This window comes from Pimephales promelas, chromosome 10 (assembly GCF_988280905.1).
Source record: "Pimephales promelas chromosome 10, fPimPro1.hap1.1, whole genome shotgun sequence".
Taxonomy (NCBI): domain Eukaryota; kingdom Metazoa; phylum Chordata; class Actinopteri; order Cypriniformes; family Leuciscidae; genus Pimephales; species Pimephales promelas.
This window is the reverse complement of record NC_142778.1, coordinates 34,409,962-34,424,151: the sequence shown is the minus strand read 5'-3', so window position 1 is coordinate 34,424,151 and position 14,190 is coordinate 34,409,962. Positions and strand designations below refer to the sequence as shown.

The 14,190-nt window shown below is 36.8% G+C and overlaps 1 protein-coding gene across 4 annotated transcripts in view; it reads left to right on the top strand.

The window, feature by feature from the left end:
* The first annotated feature begins 2,173 nt into the window (after positions 1-2,173).
* The window catches only part of sipa1l3 (signal-induced proliferation-associated 1 like 3), a 96,284-nt gene continuing 84,267 nt past the window's right edge, over positions 2,174-14,190 (top strand). For 2 of the 4 annotated variants that reach the window (XM_039683849.2, XM_039683847.2), the window contains exon 1: positions 2,174-2,375. The gene's annotated coding sequence lies outside the window, so the exon portion shown is untranslated. Of the gene's footprint in view, positions 2,376-5,576; positions 5,690-14,190 lie in introns of those variants that run through there. The other 2 variants (XM_089116515.1, XM_089116516.1) reach the window with 2 other exon arrangements.

The following is a 14,190-nucleotide window of genomic DNA, read 5'->3' as shown; positions in this document are numbered from 1 at the left end:
TGTGGCAATAGATCTTGGTTATTTTTGGTTCCTTTGAGGAAAGCAGCTTATAAATCATACTAATTGACGTTTTTTGAAAATGTAAAAATGCAGAACGTTTTCTGTCATGGGTAGGTTTAGGGGTAGAGTAAGGCAATAGAATGTACAGTATAAAAATCATTATGGATGGAAAATCCCCTTAAAACATTAAAACATAACAGTCATGGCTTAGATTAAGCCAGGATTAGGCCTTAGTTCAATTAGGGCATTTAAGTTGGTTTTATTATTATTATTTATAAATTTGCCTTAGAAAAATCCTTACTGGTGTGCATCTTGAGACAAGCAGTTTAGTCTGGGATTAGACTGGGATTATTAAAAATCATTAGGTATATCACTTTATAATCTTTATTGTCATATATTTAGGTGGAAATGCAGTGCAGTTGAATGGCTGACCTGCACAACATGTACTTAAAGAGAACAGTTTTGCTCCATTATGTCATACTGCCCCCTGGTGAGATTCTGGATCACATTAATGGCAGTTTTTCTTTCTGGCTTCTTGTAGTCGTGCCATAAGGTCCTGCTGTTCTCTAACACTTTCAGTTTGCCATACTAACATATTTGATGTTGGTTGTGTTGTCAGAACAGAGAACAGAAGCTGTTGTGCAATCACTTACCTGCTCTCTCCGTCACGCTTTGGTCTACAACAGGTTACACTATCTATGGAGCAAATAGGTGTTAAGATTAATGGCAGTGGCAGAAGATGACATATATCATAATTTCAGAGGACTGAAAACTTATACATGATTCTCAATAGCCTACATGAAGCCAGACAGTGATTTTAATAAAGCAATACTAGATAGGCCTATCAACCCTTGCATCAATGTAATTTATACATTGGCACTTATTTGCACTTGAACATGTGATCAGTTCTATTAAGAATCTCATCAGCCTGCATGAAGACAATATTTCGATTTTTCTAATCAATCTAAAGACATTTAAAAACCTGGTTTATATAGAAGAATGATGGCGTTCCACGTGTGTTTTCATGGACATGCAAATTCACTAAGCTACTTTAAATGTTTTGCTTATGGGAATTTAAACATCAGTTTGGTGCAATTTAAGGCTGCCTGGCACATTTAAACACGACTCTCCATTTGAAATTATTTTCAATCATATAACTATGTTCACTACTTTTTTCATATAACATTAGGGTAGTTGTCATAACCAGAATACTATTATTAAATATAAAATTAAGCACAAAAAACAGCTGGTTATAAAGCTAGTTGCACTTAATAACAAGTAGTGTAGCAACATTTCTAGCCATTTTTCTTGGTTTAAAAAGATTCTGCAAAGATAGTGAACATTGATAATATTGAAGGAATTATTAAGAGAAGATGGTGTTGAGTGACCACAAGGGTGTGCTATACACTACACGAAAATCTGCTTGCTAAGTTTAACGTATAGCCTACTGTGGATCTAAATATGTGTCATACTATGTATGGAGCCCTCGAAAAAAGGATTGTCTTTACAACCGAAAATCTGCTTCTGTTGCACGTATCATCTTTTGCAAAAATGCTTTAAAAAACCCGAAAAGATATGACACTGCAGTGCAGTCTGACGTCAGGATGCAGTCATTCATCATCATTGTGCTGCTGTAGGCTATAGTACAATACAATCAAAGTGTCATTTACATCCGAATTACGTTGTCTTTATAGCTATATTGGTTTCCCCATTCAGTCAACTCGTGATGTAGTAGGCTATTTACTGTTTTAATGCAAGTTGCTTCTAAATATGTTAACCATGTGGCAGATATGAACATGGAAATGGAAAGGAAAATGTACATTATTTATGTTTTTTTTTAAAAGGGAAATATTATATTCATAATACAAAGACGAGAAGCGTAACCCCCATTTCACTAATTTCCAGACAGTCCTTGTTTTATTTGGAGAAATAATAAATAAATAAAATAAGAAAGCCAGAAAGAATAATGTGTCGTGGTTATGAATGCGATATGTTTTGAGTTATTTTATGTGTATTTAGTGCATTCGTGTTGTGTTTATTGTGAATTAAACTATATGCTACATTACAGATCGCTGTTCACGTTACATTGCGGAATTCGCTCTCTTTCATATGTTACTACAGACAGACACTTGTGAATGCAGCCCGCGCATGCGCAGTGTCGTATGTGTGTGCGCGAGTAGCAGCCGGGCGTCGTGGTTTCGGTTGGCTGGGAGGAAGAGGAATAACGAATGTGGGAGCCAAGAAGAATTCCTCGTTGGCGAACGGCGCTGGAGCGACAATATCCACAGGATTTCTGAGACGTTTTACGGACTACACATGTCTCCTTAGGGAAATTTAGGGAAGTTTTCCCCTCACGCGTTCCCGGATCGGATAAGGTAAGAGACGTTTACCGGGGATAATTAGTTTTAACGATCAGGTTTAAATCAACAATGCGAAGTGGCGAGTAAAACTCGGGAGCCGTTGGACAGCTTTCAGATTTTGTCATGTTTCTTTATTATGTACACGAGCATATAGTGGGCAGTGGTGGTTTTTATGAAGCAAGAGCTGGTCATTGTGCAGGATTTGGGATCACTGTACTGTATTTTCATTAAGTGGAAAAACGTTAGCGAATAATAAACGCTTTAGTCCTTCCTGATCAGTCAGCGCGCATGCGTCAGCACTATGTAGTTTTCACTCACCTGGACTAAGGCCATTCAACAATAGTGAGACTACACTTTTCACACAATGGTGCCCTTGTTCTTACAGAAAGTTAATGTGTCTTGAAGCTTCTTAAAATGAATGTTGGTTGTTGGTGAGGGGAGATTGGTGCTTACTTGCTCTTGCTCGTAAAATTTCAACACATGTTTGCTTGCAGGACCCAACTGAAAAGGCCAGTAGCCAATATCCCACTGTACAAATGTCGCTTTGCAGTTTGTTAATGAATAAAAACGCGTTTTGGTGTGAGTTTTAAGTTTGGTATTTAGCACTTGTAATAGTTTTGTGTATCATTTGGGTAGATGTATTTTGCTTATGGCAGAAAACCATTTAAAATGTATTTTCATAATCCTAATAACAACAGGTGGTTTATGTGTAACACTTGTAATAGTTCTGTGTATTATTGGGATAGATGTTTTTTTGGTTATGGCAGAAAACCATTTGAAATTTATTGTCATAATCCTAATAACAACAGGTGGTTTATGTGTCACTATTGGAATAAAGGAATAGTTCAGCAAGAATTGATTTATTTATTATCATTTACTCACTCTTTTTTGTTACAAGCCTGTACGACTGACTGACTTTTGTGGAATACGAAAGTTGTAGAGTCAAAGCTTAAGTCTCTGTCACCATATGTTTTTGAAACTGCTGACAAAATCTAACAAAAAAGCAAATGTGATTTATGTTCTGTATCTTTTATGGTTCATGTAGTGTATGATAAAGCGAGAATATGGAGCTCACACACACTCAATTGTATTCAAAATATGCAATTTTAGTGCAGTTATTTATATGGCAAAAAAGTAGATGGGATTTTGATAGCTTGAAAGGTAAACCAATGAGATTTTTATAACTGTATAAATGGGTAGGTTTATGATAAAAGCTTATTAATTGTGTTCATTAAGGAATGCAATACAAAAGTAAATGTTCCTCAAAAGCTTGTTGTATCATATTTGACATAAATAAGTAGTATTATTATTACCTTTGCTTTATAAAAATCAGAAACGATTTCACAGCAAAAAGACACATGCACCACAACCTTAAGATGGACATCTTTAAAACTACACTAAAAGGCCTTTTACTTGCAAAAAAGTATGAACCATCAATAAGAGGGCAAAAGGTTTTAGTATTGAGAACAATCGGATAATTTAGAAACCTTAGAAATGAAGGCCCCGTTTACACGATGGGAAAACGCAGATATTTCTCTGCGTTTTGCCCTCTCATTTACACGAAAACGCCGTTTTTATCACAGAAAACGATTATTTCTAAAAACTCCGGGCAAAGTGGAGATTTCTGAGAACGCTGGTTATGTATTGTCGTGTCAACTGGGAGAAACAGCGTTTTAGGTTCTCTCTTGTCGATTCTGAGAATTCTGATTGGCTTGCATCACGGTTTTATCCTTCTCTCTACACTGCCGCCCATAGGTTTGGCATAGATATGATAGTGCTCGACAGCATATTTATGTGGGTGTGCGCACAATGTTATTATTGAAAACAGAGAGGGGGAAAATATTTGTTTCTCTAAATACCCGACTTTGTGTAAACATGGCCTAATATTTCAAATATAAAACAAGTAGACTTTATAGCAGGGATGGGCGAAGTTGGTCCTGGAGTGCCGCAGTCCTGCAGAGTTTAGCTCCAACCTTAATCAAACACACCTGAACAAGCTAATCAATGTCTTCAGGATTACTAAGGCACAGGTGACAGGCTACAGGCAGCTAAACTCTTTAGGACAGCGGCGCTCCAGAACCGATGTTGCCTATCCCAGCTTTATAGGGTAAATTGTATGCAATAAATGCGGAGTGTCTGATGCATATGGGAAAAACTTTGGGAGTTTTGAAGTCATCATCTGATTGGTTGAAATTTACTGAAAGCGTATTGTCACGTTCTTTAGCGGTCCACTTGGAAACAAAGCCGTCATGACGCCAAACCCCCTTATGGAAAAAGGAAAACCTGTGACAATGAGTGTGAACTAAAAACGCTAGATTTTTTAAAAGAATCACCACTGCTGCAGTAAACTTGAACAACATTCTTAAATTAAGTGCATACTTTTGGCTTTTTTATGGGGACATCGTCTTTACATTTTCTCGCCCCTAAACATGATGCTGTGATTGGTTGCTTTCGGTCTGAAGTCCTTCTTGCTTGGTCCTTCCTTGACCAATGAAAGCTGCGTTGGAGTCCAGACCTTTTGCTGTAGTTTAGGAGTAGTTTATTTAAAAAAACAAAAACATTTGCTGATAATTTACTCACCCCCATGTTCATCCAAGATATCCATGTCATTCTTTCTTCAGTCAAAAAGAAATTAAGGTTTTTGCATTTAAAGCCCTTTGAACAGTTTGCACTGAAAGTGTCTTTTGGACCTTGAACCTTTGGTTCCCAATGAAGTCCATTATATGGAGAAAAATCCTGGAATGTTTTCATCAAAAACCTTAATTTCTTTTCGACTGAAAAAAGAATGACATGGACATCTTGGATGACATGGGGGTGAGGAAATTATCAGCAAAAGTTTTTTTTAAAAGTGAACGACTCCTTCAAGATCTGGCTATGTGGATTCTGCTTTAGGTATTAAGTCATACAAATTTGACTGTCAATATGTTGAGGGTAAAATAATGGCAGAAAAATAATCGTTGAACTATCCTTTTAAGTGCTTTATGAATATTATTAACTCCACAGCAGGTCATGCAGTATAACTGAAAGGGAAGTCAGATGGCTTCACCAGTGTGAGTGCACACACCACCATAGCACCACGTTAAACCACATGAAATTAGAGAACCAGACTGTCGTGCCTGGAATTTTGAGGTTTTATTTTAGTCCTTCCTCTCTGAGGCTAATTCAATCACATGAATGTATCTGATAACAGTCCCATTGGCCAAATTCAGTTCTCATGGTATGTGAAGCAAAGAACAGTGAGGGGCTTCTTTATGGACAAGCGTGGACATCAGTCACTGCTGCCGTTCACACAAAAATAGACTCAAGCTTGGAGCAGATTCTTCTTTCAGGTAATAACTTAAGACAAAATGTATTTTTGTGAGGAGCTGAATGCCGTTGTAAATCTCAAGTAAGTGCCTCCAGGTGTTAGGCTAAACTCCAGTTTTCAGTAACGTGCCCTGTAAAGTAGCAATATATCTGTGTGCGCAGGAATAGCTGAAGTTCTTGGGAATTCACAAGTTCTTTTTCCATCAACTAACCAGAAAAACTTCTTAAACTCACATACACTGCAGTCTGCTGGTTAAAGTTATTGATAAGTTGATGGTTTTGAATAGACAAACCCTGTTGAGAGTATAGGCCTGGATTGTTTGAAGGATTCGCATATTGTCATTTGAGTCCTTGTAGGTTTTTTTAAGGTGGCGGCGGCATTGTCTTCTGCAAACATGGCTGATTGGTTGCAAGAGTTCTCTTTGTTTACTCTTCAGTTCCATTAATGTGTCATTGTTATCAGGTTGAGAGAAAAACGAACAACCCATGGGCTAAGAAACATATTTTTTTTCCGTTTGCTAGTGTATATGCACAGTCGAACGCGTAGCCTTTCAAAGTATACTCCATTTGATTGTGCGTGAACACAGGCGGTCGACACACGCGCTCTAGAAAATGTCATCTTTTTCTGGTTTCTGTGCTTTTTTTTAAAATGTCTTTTAAACTATAGTTAAATCTCATAACCCCCTCACACAAGCGCTTGTCAATGTGGGCATCTGTTGTTGTTGCAGTCTCCAGTATTTTGTTGTTGTTTGACGAAATTTGCGTCAAGGTGTGGGCACACTACACTTTTCCTTCCAATGACTTTCATTCATACGAATACGAATGCATCAGACCGGAAACGGAAGCTTTTATGCGAAATGTTTGGTGAACTCTGACCTGCGAATTTGTATAGCATGAACACTTGACTAGTAGAAGATCGATCCGTCACAGCGTGACCTCTTGGATAAATTAAAAGAATGTAAATCTTTTTGTCATGTGTTGAATTCATGTTTAAAAAAAAGACACGTCATATCACAAGTTGTGCTGTCCGTAGAAATTTTGTGTGCTCAAAGTCTAGTGTGACTACACCTTCACGCGTAAAAATCGAAGTATCCTTAAGCCTTAGTTAAAGTTCAGTTCACCCAAAAATGCAAATTCTGTCAATTACTTAGCCTTAAGGATACAAAATTATGAATAATTTTACGAGTAACAGTCAGGTCAAATAGTTTAAACCATAAGTAAATGAATTTCATGTAGGCCAAGACTCAAGAGTAAGTTTAAAATATCTTTATTATCACAGTGATCACAGTACACACCTTAATGGACAACAGTTATACAGACCACAAGGTTTTCTAATTCGGTTACTAAATGAACAGTACATTTGACTGCACTAAATGACAACCTGTCTTAATAACTGCATATAATGACTTTTAGGATTCTCTCTGGGTTATATTCTCAGGTAGGTAATCAGCGTGACATCACTACTTGCTTTTATGACGTTCATTAACTAGGCCAGAAATATCCCTAAAGCTGCTGAAGTTTCTTATTATCTCTCTCTCTCCCTCATTCACTCTGCTCTCTGCTCTCTCCTTCTGCCTGTTTGGCCAGAGTAAATATAGCATGTTTGGTTTTCTGCTGGAGGATAAACACAGATGTCGAATCGGACTGTTTGCCACTGCAGACTCACCCCAACGGTTTCTCTTAGAGATATCAGAAATGACAGAAAAAGGTACAATCATAACTGCAACAATCGATTATTTTGATAATCAATTAATCTAACGATTATTAGAGCGATTAATCGACTAATCGTCGATTATTTCGCCAACTAATCAGTAGGTTTGGAACTTTACAGAGTTCAGATTCAGATAGGAACAAGTTATACATGTTCTTACTATAATATGAAAAAAGAAAATCAGTTCAGTTTTTGAAATAGTTGTTTTAATGAACTTTGAGCCAACTAAACAGGTCATTCTCTTTAAGTTTTCAGATTTCAGTCAAACTCAAATCACATACATGCTCTCTAAGCATTGTTTAATAGGACCACTGCTTTTTTTTAGAACTGAAACAAAAAAGGGACATTCACTTCAGGACACAAAGAATAATAAAATATGAATCTGCAAACCATTATTATAAGTATAATATTACAATCTTTTTTTACACGACAATTGAGCTGACAGAGACGTTCTCATTCACCTTTTAATTTACAGAATGAAAAAGAAAAAGTAACTGCAGGATATTCTTCCGAACATCTCCTTTTGTAAGTCTTCATGATTAAAGAACAAAATACAGGCGAGCGATAAGACGATAATACCTCATAGTGTTACAAAACAGCCCTGACTCCTAAGCTCGATCAAACTTTATTCTATGCAAAATAAATCTCACATTACTGTAATTCAATTATTATTTATAATATTATTACTATTATTAGTAGTATTGCATTCTCTAATAAAGAGATTTACCGCTAGTTAGTTAGCTCCAGCTGGAGAACACTTGGCTCCTCTTTTGATGGGATGTTTCCTCGTTAAGTGCTCCAACATGCATGATGTGCTCCCGTGAAAAGCAAGTTCCACCTTGCACACGACAGCATTCTTGGTTTGAAGTTTTGTGAAACTTTCCCAAACCTCGCTAGTTTGCACTCCGTCATAATTCGCGCTGTTTTTTCTTTAGCGTTTGTAAAGGGCTGCATCACAGTCTAGCACTACAGCACCGTGGTGGTCAAATCGCGATATTGCACGGCCTTACATTAGGTCAAGTGAGATCAGACGACTACTCGACAATAAAGATATTTGTCGACTAATCGTTTAAGCCCTAATTAGGATTGATTGTTTCCTTATTTGACCAGTCCAATTTGCCAAGTAACAGTTAATAGAGTTAATTTTAAGTGGATAATTACTGTAAAAGAATGCAAGGTAGTTAAATATTGTGTCGGTAATCGCACATTAACTAGAGAGCTATTTGCATCGTTAGGAGAAAACTGGTCTTTCTGCTTGTTTTGCCGTCTTATTGAACACGAAAACTGACAGCATTGTAATGTGATATGCTACAGGGAAGAATAGGTTTTATTTCGTGTGATTGCACAGCTTCTCCACCGAAGGCAACATGTGGTTTTGTCAACTTGGTCTTTTCTTGAGAACATGTCAATGGAGAGAATGACTTCCACAGTGTCAGCCGAAGTCAGCAGGCTTGCTGTTTTCCACCTGTTTCACTCCTGCCTCTCTCACCTGCTCCGCTCCAGAACCAGAGAGACCTGATTGACGAGAGAGGGAGTTTGAGCGCAGAACAAAACATGTCTTTGAAATGGCTTCTCACTCGCAGAATAACAGAGACCTGAAACATAAAACTGTCATGCATACGTAAAATTTAGGACAAAGTTTAAATATTGAGGAACTTTTGCATTAAAAGCATGATATTTACCAGTGCTATACTATCTTTATAACAATTAGGTGACCTATATTATAAATGTACATTACTACCATTTATTCCTCTGTAATTTTCAGCATAATTACTCTTGAATGTCACATGACAAATCATTGTAATATTCTGATTTGCCACTCGAGAAACATTTCTTATTATTATCGGTACACAAAACAGTTGTGCTGTTAATATTTTTATAGATGCATTTGTTTCAGGATTCTTTGATGAATAAAACGTTCAAAAGAACAGCATTTATTTGAAAGAAATCTTTTGTGACATTATAAATGTCTTTACTGTCACTTTTGATCAATTTAACACATTCTTGCTTAAAAGTACTAAAAAAAACCTTGTAATGTAATTTTTATTTTATTACTTATTTACTTATTATCTGCCACACTGTTTTTACTCAATAAAGTGAAGTTTCAGCTATACAGTATTAAATGCAGTAGTGTAAAGTTTAAAATATTATTGTTTTAGTGAACTCGAATGAAATAAGTTCAGAGAGTACTCATAACTATTGTTTTTATAAACATAAATGAATTAAGGCAATCGGTTTCCTGAGTTAGCTCAACTTGTTGGGTTTTACAGTGATTAGTTAGCCAATATTGGATATTTATTTATCTAGCATCATTTAGGGATAGTGATAGATTATGGTTTCCCTTTAAGAGCATATTTTTCCATGAGTTACTGTGTGCCTGTAAGTTTAGAATTTATTTTTTTCCCCAAACAAATTAGCATAGTTTCTGTTAACCATAATTTCAATTCGGTGCATTTCCAAATACAGTAGAAAAGAAAAAGCTTCACTTGAGCTAGAAGAAAAAAGAAATTATCTGCACACATAGTCAATAAAAATAATTTTGATGTGCTGTAACCATTAAAGAAAAGCTTTTAAATGTCTCCTGATTTCTTAAACATCTAGCCTGGAACATTAGTTGATGTGGGAGTACTTGGAAGATATGAGAGGGAAATTGATTTTACCAAAAAAGTGTCTCAAAGGGGAAAAGTCTTTGTTTTATAGAGGATCTCCGTTAAATTAATGACACCAGATGTTTCAGACCCACACAGTTGTATAAGTAGGCCATTCATTGTCCCATGAGATCTCCTTGTTCACAACTTTCTGTTCTTAAGGAATTTCCCATTGATCTGGCTGAGCAATTTATTCTGCTCTCTCTGGAGAGACGGGGAGGAAGAGAGACATGGAGAGGAAACTGTCGGAGTGAGCAGGGGATCCTCGAGAGCATGTCAGCGGAAGTGTTGATGAATGGAAAGCCGACTGTCTCCAATGTCTCGGTACAGAGTCTTAAACCAGATACACTCTCTGTACTCTAGTTACGTCACCTACAAGTGAACTGTGATATAGACTTGATGGACTCAATGTAGTGGGTAGTTTTGCTGCATCTTCCTCCATCTGTCTCTTATTGAGGGAAGTGTGGTAGTGTCGTGCGTCACGCTGGTTCTTTATGTTGCACTGTTGGAGAAGAGGGTAACTCGGACAGGAAATGAGTGCAGGGAGATGACAGGCCCATGAATCACCCCCACTTTGAGGAGATGGGTCACAAACACACACAGTGCGTTAAAATACCTCATGTTGGCTAAGCGGTCATCAGAGGAAACGCATTCACTCCCATGTTCTCTGAGTCACTCATATATGCCAAGAATTCAAACCATTTTAAGAATTTAGTAAAAAAAAAGGAAGAAAAGATTTCACAAGAACATACTAGAGCCCGACCGATACAAATATTTGTTGGTTTTAAAATCTGATATTCCGATATATCGGCCGATATTTTTTATTTCAGAAACGCGCAACAAAAATTAACAGATTTCCCTAACATTAGTTATTTATGAGTTTTAACTAAAATAATATGATGATGGCCAAGGAGAGATGATGCGTCTCATCACTAACTGTCACGCGCTATTAAAGAAATAACTCAGAAATTAAAAGGACAGTCAGTCAACTACACTGTAACAACGTAACGTAATTATTACTAGCTAATTCCGACATGGTTGAAGCGTGTTTCGTCCATTTTTTATTGCGTTTTTTAAATATTCATTTATCGGCCATTATAAATGCCTAATATCGGCCGATAATATCGCCCTGCCGATAAATCGGTCTGGCTCTAGAAAATACTATTTCAGTTTTTCTACTTCAAAATTTAACACTGCTTGCCAGTTATTATGTAATTATTTGTGGTCCTTACTAGCAATTTATTTCAAAGAGTGAAATTGAGTAAATCCCACACCAAATTTATTTGTAAATGCCACTTGAAACCACAGGGGTTTTCCTGCATTGAAAATATTTTGTCGCCCGTCAAAATGAATTCTTAGTTTTCCCACCAAACATTTATTGGATATTATTAATGTGACGACATCTGCCGTTCTGGAGTACTGGTACCAGCTGATAGCCAGCTTAAAATGCTCTTTGAGTGTTTGTGGAAAAGCAAGCATCAACGGTTTCTATTTACTATGTGTTTTTGCAGCGTTGAGCTGTGTAGCCAATCACAGACACATCTGTTGAGCATGTAAATACAATGGCCAATTAAATGTGTTTGTTTCATGCTGCAAAGCTTCTGGATTGACAACCGTATTTAAATGCGCAGTTGAATCTGACAGTGATAACCACAGCAAAACAATCTGATACTGTATGTCAAATGATCTGTGCATTAAGTCCTGGTGTGTAAATGCAAAAATAAGAGACCTGACACTTTTTTAATGTGTTGGTGTCCTTTTACGTTTAAATGTACATATTTTTAAATATAAAAATATAGTTATAGGCACTTTGTTGTTTGTTTTATGCTCTGTCCTGACCGTGATTATTTATTTATTTGTTATAAATGTTTCTTTGGCATTTATTGTCAGTACTGGGCTCACAGTTCACATGGGTAGGGAACTTTGTACTGTGTGTGTTTGTGTTCGTCCGCAGACCATGACCCAGGAAAAACCCTGAACCACTGAAAGGCATTTTTTTTTGCCGTATGGTTTGTTGTGCGTACTGTACCCTACAAGTGTTCAGGGTTTAGTTTCAAAATAGTGAGATGGTTTTGAGCTTCTTTAAAGGCTTGTGTGTGCTCAGAAAGCTCTCACTTGCCTCCTTTGAGAGCCCTGATGTGGTCAGAGCTTGAGGGCCGCACTTTTTCCGCTCTGTGTAGTCTGCACACGCCCACACGCATATGCCTACACTCGTTTACAAAGCCTACACACATTCCTGCATTTACTCCATCTTCGGTCTGCAATACCTTCCATTTTTTTACCACTTTTTAGTGGTATTATAGCTGTATCAGTGATGTTTTATTGGGTTACTGCTCTCTAATCGGTTAAATCGTGGTAAGATATTCTAATGATCTTTTGATTAGTCCATCCTCCTGTATGATTATCCTCTGATTTAGTGTTTGGGCTTGCATCCAAAGAACTGATGACGACCGTGTCAAGGTTCAGTGTCGAAGGATTTTTTTCTTTTGCCAACTTTTCCACTGGCTATATTACAAAAATTATAAATGTCTATCTGTAGCTATATATTTGTATATTATTTATGTCCGAATTTTGTTAATATACATTTATTTTACACCTTATAATATTTAATGACTTTGCTAATATATACACTGCCATCTATCGTCTTATGTACACAAAGACTGCATTTGAGAAGCAAAATTGTTAACAAAAATGTAATTTATTCCTGTGATCCAAAGCTGAATCAGCATCTTTACTCCAGGATTCAGTGTCACATGATCATTCAGAAATCATTCTAATATGCTGATTTTGATAACATTACTCCTTACTCTCAATGCTGACAACAGTTGCTGAGTGTCTATGATGATTACAAAGTTAAAAACAACAGCATTTATTTGAAATAGATGTATTTTGTACCATTATAATTGTCTTTTCTGCCATTTTCGATCATTTTAAAAATTCATTTAAAAAAAAATCTAACTGACATTACTGATAGTACTTTACTGTCAATCTTAACGATATATATATAGAGTTCAGATGCAAAAGCCTGTAAGTGCCATTTGAAATTTTCTTCTAGAATGATAATTTTTATCAAGCTTGTATATTTAAGTTCAGTAATTTCACTTAAATGGCAGTGATAATTACCTATTAATTGTTATTTAAGTGAAATTACTGAACGTAAATGTACAAGTTTGATAAAAATCAGCATTAAAGAAGAAAATTTCAAATGGCATTTAGAGGCTTTTGCATCTGAACTCTTCATATATATATATATATATATATATATATATATAAATATATTTTCTCTATATAACATGTCATGCAAACACTTTAGTCTTTAGTTTGACTGAAATCATAACAGCTTGAAGTCAGACTCACAGACATGGACAGAGATAATGTGATTGTCGTTATGATGACGTTGTGCGCTTGGTGTGTTTTAATCCTTCAAATCTTCAATTATACTTTGACAGTCATATATAGCTCAACGAGGCAAAACCTGCTGTAGTTCAGTTACAACTGCATGTAAATGCACTTGTGTTGTGACCCATGGTGGAGAGATTTACCTGTTTATAAGTACCTTAAATTCAAAGAATTTCTGCCCACAGTGGCCATATAAACTGAATTATGGCCTGTGGGTGAGCATTTCTCAAATTCGACAAGGATAACTCATACTGAGCTAAGAACAAAGCTGGTTCCAGGACCACTTCAAAGATGTGATGTTGGCGTACTGAACGGTGCCTTGCCTCGTGCAACCCTTGTAAATGACTGCTCATGAGCGAGGCGTTTCTGCAGTGCAGAGCTGCCCTCCTTCTGTCAAAACTCTGGTTGTGGCTCAGACAAAGCTGCAGATTGTCTCCAAACTACAGGAGTGCCAGGCTTGGGGTTGATACTGACGCTTGTGCCAAAAGCACCAAGGGCCTGGTTTTCTTGCCTCTGGAATTTCTTGAGAGGAAGTCGTGATGAATGTGCGTTCACGTGTGCCAGTGCGATTGTAACTCCCCACAGCCGAAGTCCAACAACTGTAGAGTCATTGTTTTAATCTTAATTGAGTTCAGCATGGAGTCAATCCCAGAATGCCATTTAGTTAGTTTTCATCGCATGCCTATATCCATTACAAAATCAGATTTGGTAAAAGGGCAGAGAGTTGCAAAAGTCAATTGCGTGCAGACTGAGTCTCAGATCATAA